Source organism: Cynoglossus semilaevis, chromosome 19, assembly GCF_000523025.1.
Source record: "Cynoglossus semilaevis isolate Cse_v1.0 chromosome 19, Cse_v1.0, whole genome shotgun sequence".
Lineage (NCBI taxonomy): Eukaryota > Metazoa > Chordata > Actinopteri > Pleuronectiformes > Cynoglossidae > Cynoglossus > Cynoglossus semilaevis.
The window spans coordinates 17,383,045-17,390,902 of NC_024325.1; the positions used below are offsets into that span (position 1 = coordinate 17,383,045).

The 7,858-nt window shown below is 46.2% G+C and overlaps 2 protein-coding genes across 4 annotated transcripts in view; one reads left to right on the top strand and one right to left on the bottom strand.

Annotated features, from left to right (window-relative positions):
• The window catches only part of LOC103395725 (serine/threonine-protein phosphatase 2B catalytic subunit alpha isoform-like), a 14,734-nt gene extending 13,747 nt beyond the window's left edge, over positions 1-987 (bottom strand). Inside the window, exon 1 of the mRNA XM_008333515.3 lies at positions 699-987. The gene's annotated coding sequence lies outside the window, so the exon portion shown is untranslated. The remainder of the gene's footprint in view (positions 1-698) is intronic.
• A 5,701-nt stretch (positions 988-6,688) lies between these two features.
• cxxc5a (CXXC finger protein 5a) overlaps positions 6,689-7,858 on the top strand; it is an 18,399-nt gene continuing 17,229 nt past the window's right edge. For 2 of the 3 annotated variants that reach the window (XM_008333516.3, XM_017042018.2), the window contains exon 1: positions 6,689-7,297. The gene's annotated coding sequence lies outside the window, so the exon portion shown is untranslated. Of the gene's footprint in view, positions 7,302-7,858 lie in introns of all 3 variants that reach the window. The other variant, XM_008333517.3, reaches the window with a different exon arrangement.

Below are 7,858 nucleotides of genomic sequence, written 5' to 3' on the forward strand. Positions count from 1 at the left end.
GGGCGGGCCGACGCGGCTGCTGCTGTGGCATCACTCGGATGGAGGTGGTGGAGGTGGTGATGCTGCTGCTGCTGCTGCGCGTCCTCCTCTCTGCGTCGTCGGCGCTGGAAACTGCTGCAGGTCCCCCGGCACAGAGGAGGAGAGGCGGGCTGGGATGGAGGGAGGAATGGATGGAGGGATGGATGGACGCTGGAGGAGCTGATGCTGCTGCTAAGCTGCTGGTGATGTGGGGGAGGATGGGAGAGAGAGAGAGAGAGGGAGAGAGAGAGAGAGAGAGCTCTACCCAGACATGGCGCTGGAGAAGGGAACTCCTACGCAGACCTTCCACGGGGCTGCCTACTGATGCCGCTGGACGCCCCCCTCCTCACCCTCCTCCTCACCCACTCACTCACAGATTGTTGTATGATGAAGAAATGATATGAATACATGCTCGTGTGTGTGTGTGTGGTAATGCATGTGTGTCACATGTCACATGGTGTCGACAAACTAGTTATTACTGCAAGTTAACCTGCTCATCTACACAGCTGTGTTCAAACACTGAGTCACTGAGTCAGTGACTGGAGACACACGTTAACCTACGCCATAGTAACAACAACAACAACAATAATACAACAAAAAGACTGTTGTAACAATGATATTCATTTATTTTTCTTCCATGCTCCTCCCTTTAAACCAGCAGAAATAATAAATCGACTCACCTGCCTGTAATCACCTCACCCTGTTCCGCTTGGTCTCCGGAGAACCCCCGGGTTCTGTTTGTTGGTTCTTCCCAGCTCAAAACTCCTTGGTCCAAAAACAAGTTTTACAACAGTTTTATCACTTCTTTTGGTACTGTTTTTTGTTAACGTTTTTCCAAAAAAGAGTGAATGCTACTTGAACTTCGCCGACGCTCATATTCTACTGTAACTTCCGGATAACTTCCGGTTAATAATAAGCTGTAGAACCTTTATACCTGAACACAGTGGTGTAAAAACAACTGTTTTTTCTTTTAAATTAATAATAAGCTGAAGAACCTTTATATCTGAACACAGTGATGTAAAAACAACTGTTTTTTCTTTTAAAAACTGTTTTTTAAAAAGTTTTGTTTCTATTGTATCCTCTCTACTGTTGTCCCATTAACACTAAATTGGTGGGCTGTCACACTGCTATGCTAAGTTGTGCTACACAACAACGTCTAAAATGGACTCGTCCACTAGATGGAGCTCTAACCCTGTTTTTAACAGCTCCATCAGCCGCAGCTGTGTGCTGGTCGTGTGGACTGAGGTCCAGAGCAGAGACGGAGTTCGTTTGTAACGACACGGTTCTGTCCACGTGACCAAGTCAGAACAATAGTCCGGACATTTTTGTGATACAAAAAAATAAAAATAAAAACTATTATATTATATCAAGCCGACTGATCCCAGACCTGTTTAATGTAAACAGAATGAATCTCCGGCAAATCCATAAGACGCGTCCGATACCTGTCTCTGCCCCGGGGACATCCGTCAGGTTGTCAATAACACTGGGTCACGTGGTGCAGCAAAGACTGATGGGTAATAAAAGGCCAAATAATTCGATTCCTTAAACTGTACAGTGTACGTCACATTCACCTCAGTGACAGCAGCTACTTTCAAAATAACCGTTGAGACTTTTCTAATGAATCCACTCCGTGGTTTTTAGAAGCTAACAGGCTAACCGGAAGTGTCCTATGACCATCAACAAAGTTTCTGTTTTCACTCTGTCTTCTCTGGTTTTGGTGACAGTGACAGTTCTGTAGATCAGCGTTGTTCAAGGTGTAAGCCGTGCTACCGCTGGGTGGCGCCACAGCACTTAAAGGGGCGATGCAAAATGAAAAACAAAACAAAACATTGAATTGTTATGTTATAATAGAATTGTTACGTGTTTGTATCGATTAACGTGCGTCGTTCCACCCCTACACACAACTATCAACCAGTGACTTACTTATTAATTTAGGAATTATTTAAAGTATAAGGAAAATTCTAGCCTTTCAACCCCCCCCAAAAGAGATCCAGTGATGATGTCATCACCTGGTAATCTCATGCTAATGTTAACGTTCACTGAGGTTTATAAAGTAACGTACGTCTTCGGTTCAGATAAACAATCATCTTACGATAAGATGACCTGGATCACTGAGAACCTACCTCACCCCCACCTCCCCCTCACCCCCCACCCGGCCTCCCACCCCACTTTCATTAAGAGCTGTTTTCATTGGCACCGTGTTCTGGCACCGAAGGAAGAACGCAGAATTCCAACAAACCGTGGCTTTTCCAGATTTTCCAGCTTCATGTTTCCACATAACGAACTCACACTTAGTTGTATCAGCAGAGGTGGAATCACATGACATGACATGACATCACATGACATGACCTGGTGTAGGTGACCCTCCACCATTCATTTCTGCCTCACCCGGTCAGTGGGTGAGGCAGAAAGAGTTTGAAAAGTTCACAATCACTCCTGAGAACATTCAAGGTATAATCTGGAACTTTCCCGCTCTGTATTTGCATAACCTCCTTTCCTTCCTCTCCCCTAAATCTTCTCCCTCTCCTCACCTCACACTCCCCCCCCACCGCTCCCCCGTTCTGGTCTCGTCTCCCAGTGTTCCGTCTTTTCAAATCCCAACTCAGAACTCACCTGGAAACTAACGACCCACAGTCACTGTCTCTGTTTTCACTGTCCTGGGAGGTTGGAAAGGAGTTTTGTTAAATATAATTGTTATTATCTGTTGTTAACACCAGGGGACGTCAAACACAGCTCAAGGTTTGACACAGAGACCAGTCTGAACTGGTTTGAGTTGTTAAAACGTCACACATCAGTCTGAGGACTTTTTGACTCCCCCTCAGCTCAATAATTAACAGGTTTTCTGCTGGTTTTTTCTTTTCTTTTTTTCTCAGTTCTGAAAGAAAAACTGTGAAAAAAAGTGTGTTTTCACTGGAATCACCGACTGGAACTGTTTCTCCTCCGGAACCGATTTTACTGAGTGAACTTGAAGTGAAAGAGATTTAAAAAAAATGCAAACGAGGTAATGAAGATACTTCATGGACAGAGTATTTTCGTTTGTACAAGCTGCTTTGGTTTGAAGTTAATCCTGAGACAAAAAAAACAGCGGTCGGAGGAAATCCTCCGTCTTTGGTCTGGTTTTTTTAAATTTTTTTTTAGAGCAGTATGTCATGTTTCACATTTGTTTCTGTTTGGAAAAACACATGTTATATATAGAATGATTAAATATTTACTTCTCCAAACTCAAAATAGCAACAAGACAACACAGGGATTCAGTCCTGGTTCGTGAGGACCGACGGAAGACAAGGTTTGAAAAATTCCGTCCTCAGACTGGGCTGGATGTGTGGGTGGACGGCCCACGTTTGTTGACACTGATAAGAGAATGAACGTGGTCTTTGTCACAGGTTTTTTTTTTTTCACCCTTCAGTCATTTGTTAAACGCAGGTCCAGGAACAGTGACCAGCTGGAGGCGCCACGGCGCCTGCAGCGCTCCAGAGTTTTGGAAAAAGTGGATGTTTGCTCCCTTCTTCGCTCACATACGTGTTTTTTGGGCCATCTTCAGGGGTTTTCCTACCACGCTGGTCATGTGTGCAGCTGGAGATGGAGGCCATGCAACGCTAATCCTCCTCCCCGGCTCAGGAAAGTACCCTGCCTCCCTGTGCAGAAGGAAAACAACAAAGAGCTGAGTGTGGCTGCGGCTCCAGCCTCCAGGCCTCGCTGCACCAGCAGAACACGTCCAAGAGTCACAGCCTGCTCCCATCTTTCCACGCATGACTCTCTCCTCTCTCCTCCCCCACGCTTTCTCTCCTCGTCCTCAACCTGTGAAAGAAACATGTGTGTCTTTGGACGTTCTTTGGACGGAATGGCCCGGAGACGGAGACACGTCCTCCATGGTCACATAACTGCAGTAACTCGGTGTGAAATTCTAAAACCTTCAGCTACACACGGACTCCACTCTGTAGAAAATTAAAAAAAAACACCAAAGAACTCCTCTACCCTGACTCTACGTATGTTTTACTTCGATGATAAATGTTTTTTTTTCTCTAACTTTGTCCTCACATCAAATGTCACACTCTTTAATTCTTTCTTCTTTAATACCTTGAAAATCTCAACCAGATTTCTACAGAGGTTCAACTGTGGATCAGTAGGAAAACAGAGCTTTAGTTCAGCTTCATGCTGATGTGCCCTTGGACAGAACACACCCACGTCCACATGCTGCGTCCCCTGCAGAGTCTGTCCCTGGTTCAAATACTCAGACCAGGCTTCATCCATCGAAGCCACGGCTCGTGTTTAGCTGAACACCTCACTGAGGTACTCACAGAAACGAAAGAAAGACACACATGAAGATATTCTTCCACGGCTCTGAAGGTCTGTTTTTTTAGGGTTTTTTTTTCTATCAGTTCCAGATGTCGTTCACTCACAGCGGCGTGTCATCCGGGACAGAGCTGCTGTTCTCATCCTCCGCTCACACCCCCCCTCCCTCCCCCCCCCCGTTCCTGAACACACCATGGCTCACACCAGTGCTGGTAAACTGTTCACTTCATGGACTCAGGTCCCTGTGAGTCACCAACTACACGGAACAGTGTCACAATATGTGGTTAAAAAACAAACAGGCAGATACGTGACACTAATACAACAGTACTACTCCTTAAGTACTACTGCACTGGAAAAGTGTCTGTTGATATTAGTCATAATAATATTAAGAATAAATATTATTTTAGTTATGTACGTTGATATAAAAAAATACTTTTATTGTGCAGTACTCGCCAATATTACCTCATTATTTTCAGTGTATTACCTCTTAACTACCACCAGTCTGACGTTTCCTGTTTGAGCTAAAACCAGAAAAAATGAAAAAAACATTTTTTTATATCTATTACTATAAATACCTACAGTTTAACTACAAACGATACACTGTACTTCATTGTGGTACTACAACTGGTACTTCAAAAAACATGCAGTATCTGCAGGGCTGATTGTGGTGTAACGTTAATTATCTTCCCCTGATTTTATCTCCCGTCACTAATTTGGAAAAAATGTTAAAAAAAATCCCTTTGATTATCACTAGAGGGCGCCCATGTACCACTAGAGGTGTGGGCACCATAGTTTGAGAACCATTTCCCCATTCTATATTTAATTATTCGTAGATTATTTATTACTTGGAGATTTTATTGTATTTTTTCAACACATTTTACTCAGAAATAAAAAAAAAAACCCAACATTTGAAAGTAAACTTGTGTGTTTGTTAGTTGAGACGCTGAAGTAGCGGTGAATATTTATTTGTTTACGGGCTGATTGTTTGGTTCCTGACAAGAGTTGGTTCAACTCCCCCTCCCTCTGTCTCCCCCTCTCTGCCTCTCTGCCTCTCTTCCTCTCTCTCTCTCTCTCTCTCATCTGGTGCTGTGATATTTTCCAGCTCTGGAGCCGGAGCCTCGCAGCTCGATCGATTCCCATTGATTGTCCCTGACGAGCTGCTCCACTTTCGAGCCAATGTCAGCCAGTCTGCGATCGGGAAGGAGAGAAATGAAGGAAAATCTCTGCCGCCCTGGTGGTGTCATTTCCACACACTTGGGTTGGCCGCCTGCCAGCAGACTGGGAGGAGGGAAGAGCAGGTCTGGAGCCTGGAGCCTGGAGCCTGGAGTCTGGAGCTGGAGCCTGGAGCCTGGAGGGGAAGGAGGAGAACGGGTTAGGCGGCGCTCCATTCCGGCTGTCACTGGACGAAGGTGGAGTTCAGGCCAGGACAGTCCGGTGGTTCAGTGGACCACATCCTGGGTCAGAACCAGAACCAGAACCAGGAACAGAACCAGAACCAGGGGGTGGAGGGGTGAAATTGGTCAAGAATATGAGAGTACGCATGTACAAAAAACACATCCAAAAACCTGCCATTCTACCGTCACCCACTGAGAGGTGTGGGGGTGAGGGTGGAGGGTGGGGGGGGTATGAGTGAGACTGTGTTGGGTGGAGGACCTGGGGTGGAGGACCTGGGGTGGAGGACTTGGTGCAGTGGTTGTAGATCATCACGGAAGAGTTGAAGTATTTCAGCTAAAATAAAAAGTGACGTGACCAGTTTAACCAATCACAGTCGGCGTTCATCAAACTAGACGATGATGTCATTGACCGCCAGTAGAAGTACACCGATGTACACCAACTGAAGTACTTCATGGATACAAACTATGGAGTTGATGAGAATCAGGGCGAAATACATGAATGAACACCAACTCACCTGTAGGTGGAGTCAGGGGGCTGGGGTAAGGATCAGCAGACTTCCTGGTTTGACGTCAACGACCGTGAAGGAGATTTAACAGTTTGACGAATTTTGGTAAAAATTCGTCAGATTTTTGTTGATGATTTTACTAAGACAAGAACCTCAGAAAAAAATCAGAATAAATTGGATTAACTATACTAACTAACTACTAACTACTAACTACTAACTAACTAGCTACTAACTACTAAGTACTAACTAGCTAACTAATAACTACTAACTACTAACTAACTACTAACCAACAAACCAACTAACCACTAACTAACTAACAAACTAACTAACTACTAACTAACTAACAACTAACTACTAACTAACCACTAACTAACTACTAACTAACTACTAACTACTATCAACTACTAACTAACTTAACTACTAACTACTACCTAACTCCTAACTAAATACTAACTACTAACTAACTACTAACTACTAACTATTAACTAACTAACTAACTAACTACTAACTAACTACTAACTAACTACTAACTAACTACTAACTAACTAACTTGCTGACTGTCTCACAGAAGTTTTGTCTGGATTCGCACCGATAACTCTGTCCTGAGATCACACTGAGCCCCCTCCCCTCTCTCTCTCTACCTCTCTCTCTCCCTCTCTCTCTCTCTCCCACCGTTGAAGCCGGGGCAGCTGAGAACTCCACTCCGCCTTTTCCTCCCCTCCCGCACCGATCTATGAAATCTGTTGTGCATGTTCGTCTCCGCGAGCGCGGATGTAGAGAGAGGTGGGATTGCGAGGAGCGAGCGAGAAAGCAAAGGGGGAACCCACGCGTTTCAGCCGCCTCTCCGAAACTCCACGGCGTCTGGCCGAAGCAGCTGACGGTGAATGTTTTCTTTTTCTTCCTCACACCGGCCCGACGCTGACAGACTCTGTGCAGGACTGTGTTCCCGGAGCAGCAGCTTTTGCCCCTCTTTGTGCCACCTTGTCTCCTCTTGGTCACCGTGGTGCGCGGCGCAGGCTGAGAGAGACACGGAGCGCACGGACTGTGGGAGCCCTCCCTCCCTCCCCTCCGCCCGGATCCGCTTCGGTAGGTGCGAATAAAAAACTCAAACATGTAGATAAATATGGAAGATGAGGGAGGGGGCTGGCCGGGGGTCAGAGAGAGAGAGAGGGGGGGGGGAGGAGAGGAGGAGGCAGGAGGTGTGCGGGAGGTCAGACTTTGCTCGAAAGTCTGTTGAAAGTTAGAATGTCACGTCTGTGGTGCTGGACCCGGGCCCCAGCCCGTGCGCTCACCAACACTCCCCCGCCGGGCCCCCAGCCGGCGCCGCAGAGCCGCAGAATCGGACTCGGACACAGTAACGATAACAACAATAACAAAGCGCAGCCAGCAGAGGCAGCAGCTGGGTGCGTAATTACGCGTCAGCTCAGGTGATGTTTCATATCCGTGCTCCCGGAATAATCCGTGCGCAGCGTGTCCTTATCGGCGCTGGTGCGGGTCCAGGGCTGAAGCTCGAGTCTGGCGCTTTGTTGTGGATCAGCTGTTAAAAATAACGCGCACTCAACTTGTAGATGAAGCAGAGGAGGTGGACGCGCGTCAGTGCGGCGTTCTGCTGTAATTTGACATCAGACGCTTTTTAATCGGAGTGAA